The sequence below is a fragment of the Papaver somniferum genome, chromosome 4, assembly GCF_003573695.1.
Source record: "Papaver somniferum cultivar HN1 chromosome 4, ASM357369v1, whole genome shotgun sequence".
Classification (NCBI taxonomy): Eukaryota; Viridiplantae; Streptophyta; class Magnoliopsida; order Ranunculales; family Papaveraceae; genus Papaver; species Papaver somniferum.
This window is the reverse complement of record NC_039361.1, coordinates 118,110,988-118,126,273: the sequence shown is the minus strand read 5'-3', so window position 1 is coordinate 118,126,273 and position 15,286 is coordinate 118,110,988.

The following is a 15,286-nucleotide window of genomic DNA, read 5'->3' as shown; positions in this document are numbered from 1 at the left end:
GTTTGTCAACTCCAACAGAAATTCTCGAGTTTGAGAACTTCGGCAGTTCGCGGACTGAGTTCGCGGACTTGGCTCACGCCATTCTTCCGGTTCTCTTGATCAAAAAAGTTCACAAACTTTGGTTCAAGGAATAGGACTTATACATAAATGTGTTTCCACAATAATGCTTATGTCCACCATTTGTTATGTAATCTGAACTCTCATTTCAATCATTGAAACATTCTTAGAGGACATTATGTAGTTGTTACACCATTTCTCGTCAAAGCAATTTTCAAGATGATTGAAACATATCATGACTTTCATCACATGGTAAAGATAAACTTGATCGAAGCGAAAAGCTTACCAACACATATTTCGAGATATAGATAGGCGAGGTATTCTCGAATCAAAATACCAAATGTGTATAATCCAAGTCTATATATATAGTATACGACTTCTTGTCTCAAAGAGTAGGAGATAAAGTAGATAGACTTTTGAGTGATAGATAAGTTCAAGTCTTCACATACCTTTTTGTCGAGAAGTTCCACCGGTTCCTTGAGTAGTTCTTCTACTTGTATGATGAATCGCCATGAAGTCCTTGAGCTCAACTACACTTTCTATCCTAGTCCGACACTTAGCTATAATAGATTAGAAATCAAGAATTATAGTTTTGATCACTAACATTGACAAACATGCTTGAGATAGCAACGCATGCTAGTTCGACCGAGCAATGCTCTAACAATCTCCCCCTTTGTCAATTTTAGTGACAAAACTATCAATACATATGGAATACAAAAAAGATAAAGAAACTTTAGTATCTCCTATTCCACATGTCTAATCTTCAACATTCCTCGAAATCTCCGTCACTTCCAAGTACTCCAATGATCCCAAAGGTTATAAGTTTAGCATCACCGCTGTTGAAGATCCGTAGCTATAACAATGAGAAAACATAGTTCTCGATCATTTTTATACAGTGTCATAGTATTATTACACAACGTCAAAGTTCAATTGTATCACTCCCCCTTAGTCAATACTCCATCTCACATGGAAACCACTCCCCCTTACACAATGATCCGAAAATTATATGTATTTGTAGTGTGAACTACATATTAATTCTCCCCTTTTTTGTCAATAAAATTGGCAAAGGTACAAGAACGGGATCATAATGAAATTTCCGACAGAGACATTTCATGACAAAAGAAAAAAATACATACTAACTAATTTAGATGCAATCATAAAGCCTAAGCTAAATGCATTCATCAAGGAGTTCAAAGATACAAGATAACCCCTCTAAAATTCCACAGCCGCACACCCCTCAAGATATGACCATTAAGCACAAGTTCAAAAGAACTCTCCCCCATTTGATGCCATTCCCGAAAGAACAACAAGAGCGACCTTAATGTCGAAAGAAAAGAAGGATTTTATTGGACACCAAAAACCATAAGAATGATTTTCTATATCCAAAAACCCAATCAAATTAATCACAAGTAAACCCATGATTAATTTTATCGGAATACGCAATCAAAATAAACACAAGAGGTGATCAATTCAATTGATTGTGCTCAACATAAGAGAACTTATGGAGACACGAAAATACTCAACTTGATTAATTACAAGAGAACCCATAATTAATCTAATTGGAATACACAACCAAACTAATCACAAAGATAATCAACTTAATTGTCATTTGTTTTGCTCGACATAAGAAAACTTACGGAGCAATAACTAAATAACCAAACAAGATGATTAATTTAGTTCAATATGCTCGAAATAACATATCTCACGGAATACCAACTAAGCTAAAAAATCAACTTGGTTGTATAATGCTCAACATAAGATGCATTACAGAGCCTCACGGTAATACATAAAATATGGATCAGGGATGATCAATACTGCGGAATACACAAGGATTCATTCTATCTTCACTCATTATTTCATAACGACAATTAATAGACACAATCCTTGAAAACAAAAGATTTTAACCTATATTTCATCAAAATATTTGACAATATAGGCTTAACTTTTGTATTTGTCAAAAGTCCATTGATTTTTTTACCAGTACGTGAATACCGAACACGAACGACTTTACTGTTGACAAAGTATGGGACAAACATAGTTCACGGACGTAAACACCAATATCCCATAACTAATTGAAATATAACAAATCATAAAGATTAAATACTGCAAAACATCATCCTCCAAATATTTTTAGAATTTAAACCAAATAAACCTAAAAAGAACAAGAAGATGAAAAATAATAGCTATGTGTAGTCACAATCATTGTTATTCAAAGCACTAGTTATTCTTCCATCTAAATCAAAAAGAAGACTTACTAGGCAACAAATAAACTTATATGATGCATTTCACTTACTTTGAAAATTCTTCTCATATTCCCCATATTCATCAAGCTCATCTTCGATTAGATTAATCCTAGATTCAAGATTATCCAGCTTTTCTTCAAGTCTTTTGGAGGAAGCTTCGAGTTCACTTTTCAGGGCACGTACTTGATCCAAGACAAGATTCATGGTTAAAGAGCGCTTATGAAATTGTGAGACTGAAGGATTCTCATCAGACGATGAGATACGCTTGTCATAACACATCTCGTTATCGGAAGAATCAAAACTAATCTTCTTATAGGGAAACAGAACAGTCCATGCATCACTTTCTTTGCTTGAAATATTAGAGGAGGACATGATAGAGAAGATAAATGAAATGATCATCCAGAAGAGGAGAAACTTCATTTTAAAAGAATGAATATGAAGAATTTCCTAAAAAGACCTTTTACCAAACCCTAACAGAATTCGTTTATCTCCAGAAAAAGTCTTTTAAAGAGTCAGAAACCGTACATGAACAATAACGATACAAGATGAGAATAAACAAAATCTGAATACTCTTAGAGTTTTAACAGACACATTCCAACACAACCCTCTCGAGAATCATGATTCTTTCTTAAGAGGGATAGACGAAAGAATCATGAATAACAAGATTACAGATCATAATCATTCCAATCCAAAATAGGACTGGGATATATCTCGTGAAGGGGGGGGGTATTATTTGTTAATCCAAGTTTTTGCTTATTCTTTATAAAAAAAAAAGAGTTATCCACATCATTCTTTTCCCTTTTAATCACAGTTTTGAAGAACTTGATTGTTGATTTGCGTAAATCCTGCACCGTTATAGAAATCACTTTTTGAGGGAAAAAGTATTTCCCAGGAGATTTCATCTTCTTCTTATGTACACAGCGTTTAGCATAGCAGGACTGCTTTTGACCATTTGTGCCAAGATGATCCTGATTTTTACACAAGGAAACCAAGAGTTTTGGTAGCATCTTGTGTTTTTCTGTATCACCCTTGTTGTCAAGATGACTGGAGAGTGATACAAAATCGGGTGACATTTGCTGACACTGCTTACGAGACACAGTCGGAGTTATTCGACATGTCGTATAAGAATCACGATTGTGATTTTCAGCAAAGAGATTAAGAGAACAATCACAGATTTCATCCTCAGGACAATAATCAAGAGTATTCATCCATGATTAGTATCTGGACCTTTGGAAGTATGAACACTTTTACAGCACACGAGATCAGTTTCGCTAGTACAGTTTTTCTGAGCTCTCTTATTCTCCTTTTTGATTGATCGAACTTCTTTTTGAGACTTTCTTTTACTTTGTCTAAGAATTTTATTAAGCTGTTGTATAAACCGAGACAACATAGAAACAAAGCAATTCTTATTTTTCTTATCAATCAATTTAGGACAATGAGATTTTCCATCAGGAGTAGTAACATGACTATTAGACAAGTGATGTTTATCTCTTGATTTAAGTTCGCGATCGAAAATTTTAAGCTTCCCGACAAGCGTATTTCGCGAAAGAGTATCAAGGTTATTTCCTCAACGATGACATGTTTTTTAGATTCGTATTTAGATGGCAGCGATCTGAGAATCTTCATCACAATTTCCCTTTCAGAAATAGTCTTACCCAATGCAAATGATGCATTAACAATTTCAGACATTTTGTGATAAAATTCATCAAATGACTCTTCTTCTGCCATATGAAGGTTTTCCCAATCAGAGTTAAGGTTTTGAATCCTAGCTTCCTTTTCGCTGGTGTTACCTTCAAGTACAGTTTCTAAAGTATCCCAACCATCTTTAGACGTGGAGCATGAAGCGACATGGTGTCGTAGATCTGGGGTAATGGCATGCATGATGGCGTTCAAACCGTCGGAGTTTTGCTTTGCAGCAAGCGACTAGCAGCAGTATATGTACCGATGTTTTTAGGCATGGTAGCATTTTCACCTATAACAACGGTAACCTCATAGCCATTAACAACATAAACCCATGATTGGAAATCACGCGATTGAAGAAAAGTACGCATAGCAATTTTCCACAATAGGTAGTTAGAGCAATCGAAGACTGGTGGTACGTTTACTGAGATAACACAACTGTCCATAGAGTCATATCGCTACAAACACAGACTTGTAAGGTCTTAAACGTGTTTGCCTGCTCTGATACCAATTGAAAAAGCGGGGGTCTAACAACACCATCCAATATTTCGTTTAGAAATATATATGGACTAACTCCGAAATACTTTCTAGAGAATCAACTAGACAATCATACTCAATCTAGGTAAAAGTATCTCAAGGAGTTAATATCTCTCTCTTGTTTTGATTTACTCAAGCTAATAGAAATCAGCGAGTCTTTAATCAAACACAAGGAATAACTTGGATGGTACCAAAGACCAATATCCAAGGATCAATCAATAACAATCAACAACCAAAGGTTGGATTACTCTAATTGATGATCTAACGCACAACCTGTATTATTTCAATTATAAAGATAAAACAATATAATGCGGAAATAGAAATAACACAGACACCAGAAATTTTGTTAACGAGGAAACCGCAAATGCAGAAAAACCCTGGGACCTAGTCCAGATTGAACACACACTGTATTAAGCCGCAACAGACACTAGCCTACTCCAAGCTAACTTCAGACTGGACTGTAGTTGAACCCCAATCAGTCTCCCACTGATCCAAGGTACAGTTGTACTCCCTAGTCCTCTGATCCCAGCAAGATACTGCGCACTTGATTCCCTTAGCTGATCTCACCTACAACTAAGAGTTGCTATGACCCAAAATCGCAGGCTTTGACAATAAACAAATCTGTCTCACATAGACAAGTCTATCAAAGGATCAATCTGTCTCCCACAGATAAACCCTAAAGATTTTGTTCCGTCTTTTGATAATAATCAAGGTAAATAGGAACTAATTGATAATCCGGTCTTATATTCCCGAAGAACATCCTAGAGTTATAAATCGCCTCACAACAATCTTATTTGTATGGTAGCGAAACAAGATGTTGTGGAATCACAAACAATGAGACGAAGATGTTTGTAAGATCAGATCACACAACTACGATAAAAGTAGTATCGGTCTGGCTTCACAATCCCGATGAAGTCTTTAAGTCGTTAACCTGGTTTTAGAAGAAGAAAACCAAAGGTTAAAGGAGAATCGACTCTAGCACGCAAACTAGTATCATACGTAAGGTGTGGGGATTATTTTTGCACAATACTAGATGTCTCTTTTATATAGTCTTTCAAATCAGGGTTTGCAATCAATGTTAGCTTAGTAAAAAAGCATTCAATATTCACCGTTAGATGAAAACCTGATTTAGATTCAAGCTAATATTTCTCAACCGTTAGATCGAAAACTTAGCTTGTTACACACACTTGACAATGCACGCTTCTAGGTTTGTTAACCGTACCCAAACGTATGCACTTGTTGGTTCAACAATAGTTAACCAAATGGTTAGCCATATGAGCATTTCATATCAACCATGTTCTTCTTCACCATAACTAGTTCAAATGACTTCAAATGAACTAGTTAGAGAGTTGTTCAATTGCAAGGAAATATCATGTACTACAAAAGACACAATTGAAGCAAAGATGATTTGATTCACTTGAATCGGTTCATGAACTTTTATAGCCACGGTTTGCAAACTGCATTCCTTAGTCTTTTTAAGTTTAAGTTCGGAAATCATCTTCAGATATATAACCTTCTCAAGTTCGCATACTTAAGTTACCGGGCAGAGTTTACAAACTCCAGCAGAAATACTCGGGTATGATAACTTCGCCGGTTCGTGGACTGAGTTCGCGGACTTAGCTTCACACAAGTAGTTTTTCAACTCCAGCAGAAATTCTCGGGTTTGAGAACTTAGTCAGTTCGCAGACTTGGCTCACGCCAGTCTTCCGGTTCTCTTGATCAACAAAGCTCGCAAACTTTGGTTCAAGGAATACGACTTATACATAAATGTGTTTCCACAACAATGCTTATGTCCACAATTGTTTATGTAATCTAAACTCTCATTTCAATTATTGAAATATTCTTAGAGGACGTTATATAGTTGTTACACCATTTCTCGTCAAAGCAATTTTCAAGATGATTGAAACATATCATGACTTTAGTCACATGGTAAAGATAAACTTGATCGAAGCGAAAAGCTTACCAACACATATTTCGAGATATAGTAGGCGAGGTATACTCGGCTTGAAATACCAAATGTGTATAATCCAAGTCTATATATATAGCATACGACTTCTTGTCTCAAAGAGTAGGAGATAGAGTAGATAGACTTTTGAGTGATAGATAAGTTCAAGTCTTCACATACCTTTTTGTCGAGAAGTTTCACCGGTTCCTTGAGTAGTTCTTCTACTTGTATGATGAATCGCCATGAAGTCCTTGAGCTCAACTACACTTTATATCCTAGTCCGAGACTTAACTATATAGACTAGAAATCAAGACTTATAGTTTTGATCACTAACATTGACAAAGATGCTTGAGATAGCAACGCATGCGAGTTCGACCGAGCAATGCTCTAACACTTTCATCACCATATCCTTTTCCATCCTCATCAAATTTCAAATATGGATCAGAAACCACATCATCGATTGTCAAAGCATCCAAATGTTTCCCCATTTCGACGATTTCCATCTCTTTAGCCTTGTGTTGGGTCCCTCCAAAGTGGTATCTTCCTCCTGTAAGTTTTTCTAGAGGCTATTTTGTATCCTGGGAAGGCATCAAGCATTTAAAATGGTCGTAATCCCATGACTACGGAAAAAATTAGAAGAATTATAAATGATATATGACCTACAAACCAATATATAAAAGTAAAATAAATAGACATTCGTTATATTAAAACAAAAAAAATACCTGGATAAGAGCAACACATCCCGTAATTTGTGTTTCATTCCACCTAGAAACTTTGCAAAGACATTCCATCACACTAGTAAGGAGGGCGGTCCCCCACGAGTACCTAAATACCTCGTTTGTTTCCGGATTGAGACTGAGAGTCTTCAACCACTGCAAATAACAAGCATTTACCTTATTTCCTGAGAAATCGGGGAAAAAGACGGTCCCAAGAGCGTGCAACAAGTAAGCTATAACCGTATGTCTAGACGCATCACCACCTCTCCACCAGTATTCTTGCGGTCAGAATCCCAAAACTTGTCCCTCAGACGAACCAAATTAATCTTCCTTGCCATAATAATTGTTTCACTTAGTTCACCCGGTTGACTAAATTCCCTTTTATCTCTTGGCGCGGCTCCGTACCCTATCTCAAACTCTTCTTCCGCTTCATCTTTGCCCCACCCAAGACAGTCTTTCACCATGACACAAAGTTGATCAAAAGGAATAGAATTGTTGAAACCCTCAAACACCGCCTTTCCTTCCAAAGCAAGACCAGTGATTTGTTTTGCATCATCCGGAGTCATAGTCATCTTGCCTAACGGGAGTATAAAAGTCATGGTTTCGGGCCAGAATATTTCACTAAAACCACAAACTATCACAACATCATATGTCTTCTGCAAAGCCTCGATTCCAGACCATAACCCCAAAGGTTTTACCAAAGCAGATCTGGATGCTTTCCATCCAACGACCAAAATTTTCCTTGTTGGTGCTTTAGTTTGGAGACCGATTTATCGGGAAACTACAAATAATATAAAGTTGTTACAATTAAATATCCCTAATAAAATGAAAATAATATATATTAAGTTTGATTTATTACCTTTGCAGCACAGACCCTAGCAGCCCATGATGACTGGTAACCAAACAAGACAGATTTATCTCTTGGCTCACCCCTAGGTCTCTCATTCCTCTAGGTAGGTAAAAACACCATAGCATCGATGATTTGTCTTGCACTTTCTTTTGGTGGATACTCTTTCTTTCCCTCCTCAACTACGGATTTACCTTTATCAATAGCAGCACCACTAGAAGTGCCAACTTCAGTTCCTCCAGTAACAACAAGTACACCTTCACTTCCTCCAGAAACTCCAACTTCAGTTCCTCCACTAACTCCAACTTCAGTTCCTCCAGTTGCAGCAACTGCAACCTCACTTCCTCCACCAACTCCAACTTCACTTCCTCCACCAACTGCAACTTGACTACCTAAAGCAGTTCCAGCTCAAACTCCATCTCCTCCACCTTTTCTTTCTCCACCAGTCACAACTCCACTTGAATTCCTTGTGTTTGCACCCCAATGGTTTTGCGTGACGAGGTTGCGGAGTCGGGTCACTACGAGGTGCTACTTCTTGTGACCTTTTCTTCTTCTTTAATTTTGCTCTGTTCAAAGACAAATAAGGCCAAAAACCAAAAGTAGATAAGTAAAAACGACTGGGAAATTTTTGACAGAATCAAGCCGTGACACTGAAAAACGGCTAGGAAAAAATGGATAGTCCCAGACGCAAAAACAATTACGGATGGGAAATTTAGTAATCGACCTAGACATAAAATAAATAACATCTAACAAACATAATTTGCGGCTTGGTTACTCCTATTACAGATAGGAAAACCTATACGTCAAAATACAGCTGGTTTAATATTCAACACAGTAACACATATGTTATAGCACTGCTCGGTCGAACTCGCAAGCGTTGCTATCTCAATCTTGTTTGTCAAGTTTAGTTTCCAAACTATAAGTCTTGATTTCTAGTCTACTAATAGCTAAGTCTCGGACTAGGGTAGAAAGTGTAGTTGAGCTCTAGACTCCACGGTGTTCATCATGCAAAGACGAAGAACTACTCAAGGAACTGGTTGAACTTCATCGACAAAAAGGTATGCGGAGACTTGAACTTATCTATCACTCAAAAGTATACTTTATCTCCTATCTTCAGACAAAAGCCGGCTATGTATACTATGATCATACACATGTACTATTTCGAGCTGAGTTTATTTCACTTATCTATTTCTCGAAATATGTGTTGATAAGCTTTCACTTTGGAAAAGTTTATCTTTACTAGTGACGAAAGTTATATTAGTTTCAATCACTTGAAAATCGCTTTGACGAAAAATAGTTTGTGAACAACAACTATATAACGTTCTCTAAGAATGTTTCAATGATTTAAATGAGAGTTTAGAATACATAACAATGGTTGGATATAAACATTGTGAGACAACTCATATGTGTGTAAGTCCAATATCCTTCAACCTAGAGTTTCTCTTTTGTTTAGCAGAACCCTTTACTTCGAAAAATAGACATACTTTCTGATCACAAGAGTGATTAAACAATGTAGTCTTAACAACCTTGTTAGGAGATTTCTTCCTTCCATGTGATGTAGAACATTCTTGATTAATGGGGATTTCAGACACATTCTGAAAAAGTGGGGGTCTAAAAACCACACCCAATATTTCACTTAGCAATCTGTATGGACAAACTCCAATATACTTTCTAGAGAATCAACTAGACAGTTAGACTCAATCAATACAAAAGTATATCAAAGAGTTTATATCTCAATCTCTCAATTTGATCTATACTCAAGCAATAAAAATCTGTTATTTATCAAAGAGAGATAACTTGGATGGTACCTAAGACCAATATCCAAGTGTCAATCAATTTAAATCAACAACCAAAAGGTCGGATATTCTAATTGATTGAATAACGCACAACTGTGATATTTCAGTTATATAAACAAATATAATGCGGAAAAGAAATAACACAGACACCAGAATTTTTTTTAACGAAGCAACCGCAAATGCAGAAAAACCCCGGGACCTAGTCCAGATTGAACACACACTGTATTACGCCGCTACAGACACTAGCCTACTCCAAACTAACTTCGTTCTGCACTGTAGTTGAACCCCAACCGATCTCACACTGATCTAAGGTACAGTTATGCTCCTACGTCACTGATCCCAGCAGGATGCGACGTACTTGATTCCCTTAGCTGATCTCACCCACAACTAAGAGTTTCTACGACCAAAAGTCAAAGACTTTAATAAACAAATCTGTATTACACAGAAAAGTCTATGATAATAGATAAATCCGTCTCCCACGAATATACCTACGAGTTTTGTTCCGTCTTTTGATAAATCAAGGTGAACAAGAACCAATTGATAATCCAGACTTATATTCCCGAAGAACAGCCTAGTATTATCAATCACCTCACAATAGTCTTGATCGACGCAGCGAAAAAAGATATTTTGGAATCAAAAACGATGAGACGAAAATGTTTGTGATTATTTTTTATCTTGCCTATCGGAGATAGAAATCTCAATCCATTTATTACAATTGTACTCGTATGATAGAAACAGCAAGATCAGATCACACAACTACAAGAAAAGTAGTATCGATCTGGCTTCACAATCCCAATGAAGTCTTTAAGTCGTTAACCTGGTTTAGAAGAATAAACCAAAAGTTAAAGGAGAATCGACTCTAGCTTAGCACAACTAGTATCACACAGAATGTGTGGGGATTAGGTTTCCCAGTTGCTAGAGTTCTCCCTTATATAGTCTTTCAAATCAGGGCTTGCAATCAATGTTAGCTTAGTAACAAAGCATTCAATATTCACCGTTAGATGAAAACCTGATTTAGATTCAAGCTAATATTTATCAACCGTTAGATCGAAAACATAGCTTGTTATACACAAATGAAATGCACGTTCTCGGTCTTGTGTAACCGTACCCAAACTTGTACATTAGTTGGTTCAACAATAGTTAACCAAAGGGTTAGCCATATGATCACTTTCATATCAACCATATTCTTCTTCACCATAACTAGTTCAAATGACTCAAATTAACTAGTTAGAGAGTTGTTCAATTGCAAGTAAATCTTATGTACTACACAAGACACAATTGAAGCAAAAACGATTTGATTCACATGAATCGGTTCATGAACTCTATAGCCACGGTTTGCAATTGCATTCCTTAGTTTATAAAGATAAGTTCAGTAAACATCGTTTTTAGACATAACCTACTCAATTTCGCGGACTGGGTTCGCGGACTTAAGTTCCCGGATGGAGTTCACAAACTCCAGCAGAAATTCTCGGGTTTGAGAACTTCGCCAGTTCGCGGACTTAGCTCAAGCACTTCTCCGTTTCACTTGATCAACAAAGTTCGCAAACTTCAGTTCAAGCAATAAGGAATTATACATATATGTGTTTCCACAATAATGCTTATATCCTCGAAATGGTTATATAGTCTAAACTCTCATTTTAATCATTGAAACATTCTCAGAGGACGTTATATAGTTGTTATTCACAAACCATTTTTCGTCAGAGCAATTTTCAAAGTGATTGAAACATAACATGACTTTCGTCACTAGGTAAAGATGGACTAGGCTAAAGCGAAAGCTTTACAAACACATATTTCGAGAAATAGATAGGCGAGGTAAACTCGGCTCAAAATACCAAATGTGTATAATCTAAGTTTATATAGCAAAACGAATTTTGTCTCAAGATAGGAGATAAATAGACTTTTGAGTGATAGATAAGTTCAAGTCTCCACATACCTTTTAGTCGATGAAGATCCACCAGTTCCTTGAGAAGTCCTTCGTCTTGTATGATGATTGCCATGGAATTCTTGAGCTCAACTACACTTTCTATCCTAGTTCGAGACTTTAGCTATAATAGACTATAAATCAAGACTTATAGTTTTGATCACTAACATTGACAAACATCCTTGAGATAGCAACGCATGCGAGTTCGACCGAGCAATGCTCTAACAATCTCCTCCTTTGTCAATTTTAGGGACAAAACTATCAACACATATGGAATACAAAAAATATATAAATAAACTTTTGTAGCTCCTATTCCAAATGCCTAATCTTTATCATTACTTGAAATCTTAATCACTCCCAAGTACTCCAATGATCCCAAAGGTTGTAAGTTTAGCATCATCGTTGTTGAAAATCCGCAGCTATAACAACGAGAAAACAAGATTTCTCAATCATTGTTATACAGTGTCATAATATCATTACATAGCGTCAAAGTTCAATTGTATCACAACTTTAACAATAATACTATGGTGATATGTCACTCCCCCTTAGTCAATTCTCCATCTCACATGGAAACCACTCCCCCTTACATAATGATCCGAAGACCATATGTATTTGTAGTTTGAACTACATATTAATTCTCCCCCTTTTTGTCAATAAAATTGGTAAAGGTACAAGAACAGGATCCTAATAAAATTTCTGAAAGAGACATTTCATGACCAAAAGAAAGCATATATCATCTTATTTAGATGCAATCATAAAGCCGAACCTAAATGCATTCATCAAGGAGTTTATTAAGATACAAGATAACCCCTAAAATATTCCACAGCCGCATTCCCCACAAAGATTTGGAAATTAAGCACAAGTTCAAAAGAACTCTCCCCATAATATGTCATTCCCGAAAGAACAACAAGAGCGACCTTAATTTCAAAAAGAAAAGAAGGATTTATTTGGACATAACAAATTACATACAAGTATGAATTTGAATCCAAAAGACTCAATTAAATTAATCATAAGAGAATCCATGATTAACTTAATCGGAAATGCTGAACACAAGTAAACTTATGGAGACTTAAAAACACTCAATTAGATTAATCACAAGAAAACCCACAATTAATCTAATCGAAATACACAATCAAACTAATCACAAAAGTAATCAATTTAATTGGTCATGCTCGACACAAAGTATCTCATGGAATAACAACCATGCCAAAACAATGACTCAGTCGATAGAGCTCAACATAAGACACCTTACGGAACAACACAGTATGTACACAAATTGTGGATCGGAGATCGACCTAATACCGTGGAATAATCAAGGACTCATTCTATTTTCCATCACCATTTTCGCAATCACATCCAATAGACGTAATCCTTGAACACAAATGATTTTAACCTATCTTCCATCAAAAATTGACATAATAGGCTTAACTTTTGTATTTGTCAAAAGTCAATTCATTCTTTCATCAATACATACATATCAACTCACGAACGAATTTACTTTGACAAAGTATGGGACAATCAAGTTCACGGACGCAAACATACATATCCCATAACAATATTGCAATATATAAAACCATAAAGATTAATACTGCAAAAATCATCTTCCAAACAAATATAGAATTTAAAACAATAAATCTAAAAACATGAAGATGAAAACGTTGGACATAGCTATATGTAATCACAATAATGGCTATTCCAAACTCTAGTTATTCTTCTAAGCAAAACAAGAAAAATAGAATTCTCATTCGAAGACTTACTAATTGTTGTAGATCTTTCTCAGAGCATCTACTGAGAATTCCTTCTCATTATTGAAAACCCCATTGATTATGGGATCGTTCAATTCCTCCAAATCTTCAGAAATATCGGTCAACTCACTAATCTCTCTTTTTAGTTCACGCACGGTGTTTGTTGTTTGAAACAACATTTGTTCATAGTGAATTAACTTTTCTAAAGACGAAACAATTTGAGATTTTAAATTGTTTCTTTTGTTGATGAATTCTTTCACCAAGTCCCTGAATTTATCATCAAGCTGATACAAAGACAAGAACCTATTAGAGGAAGAACCTTATCCATTATTTGTAGCCTTCACTTTCTTCACTTTTGAGGAAGAAATTCCTTTGCACAGATACACGTTTGCTGCTTCGGCTGCATCCCTGCTTGTGGTGCCTCTAGTTACAGGAGCTTTGAAACTATACCTTTTTAGATAAAGAGGAAGTCTACAAACAAATTTATAAATAGACTTATGAACGTCTAAACCCTAGAAAAAGAAGTCTTCTGTAGTTTAATGATCCATTATCTATATTGTTAGGATAATATTTTCTTAACAAAAATAAATACAATACTTGAGCCACAAAGACGCAAAATCCCATTTTCTCAAGTTAAAGATGAGGATGCGAACGTCTCTGGTATTTGATGGAGACGTTGTGAGCCAAACGCTCCCCTTGTTTACCACATAGTGGTTTACCAAGGTTTGTTGTATAAACAGATTTCCTACCTCTTCTGATTCTGGAAGCACTGGTTTCATGAGACCCATGTTGATTATCCAGATTCATATTTTGCATGTTCTTTTGCAGTTTGGTGATTTTCTTATTGATCCTTCTGAATCTCCAGCACGTTCTTTGAACATGATTTGCATTTCCACAAAACGAACAAATCAAGGATCGTTTGTCTTGTTGAAGTGCCTTCTGTTTATCATAATTTCCAACCTTTATTTTTCCATGACGAGTAGAAACAATGGGGTTGACAATGTCTGCAGCCTTACTTTTAAATCCTAAACCATTTGTATTTCCAAAGGATTTCTGACCAAATAACATTGCTGACATTTTGTCAGAGCTTCCTGATAATCTTTGTACATCATCCTTGAGAGTATTAGTCTCTTTTTCCTTCAGAGCAATGGTTCTAGTGAGTTTATCATTAAGACGGTCTATCTCAAGATCTTTCACCTGGATTAATGATTCTAGTCTCTTCAATGAAGCTCTTAATTGAAGATTTTCTTGAAGAACCTCTTTATTCAAGAATTCAAATATCACTGTGTCAGACTCAACTTCTGAATCAGATGTCGAGTATGTGGATGTTTCTGCTGCATGAGCTGAAGTTTCATCACATCCATCAGATGTATTCAAAACATTGTCACATAAGGAGTTTTCTTTCTTAGAATCATTAGCAGTAAAAGCTAACAGTGGATGTTTATCACCTCCAATGCTTTTTTTTTTACAAATTCATTGATCCTTTCTGTTAACAATGGTTTATCGAACCATTCACCATTTGAGCAAGATTCATCATCCCAAGACAAGTTAAAGGTTTTACTTGTGTTGGAAACGGCATTGAAGGCAATGGTTTGAGCAGAAATTTGATCAAGAATTTTTACCTTTCCAGAAGAAGCATTTTTGGAGAGGGTGTTGAGGTTATTTCCTCCATCGATGGCATGCTTCTTAGAAACGTATCTATTGTCTTCAAATACAGTTTTTAATATATCCCAGGCATCTTTAGACTTAGTGCAAGTATACACATAGTGCTGAAGATTTGGGGTAATGGCCTATTTGAT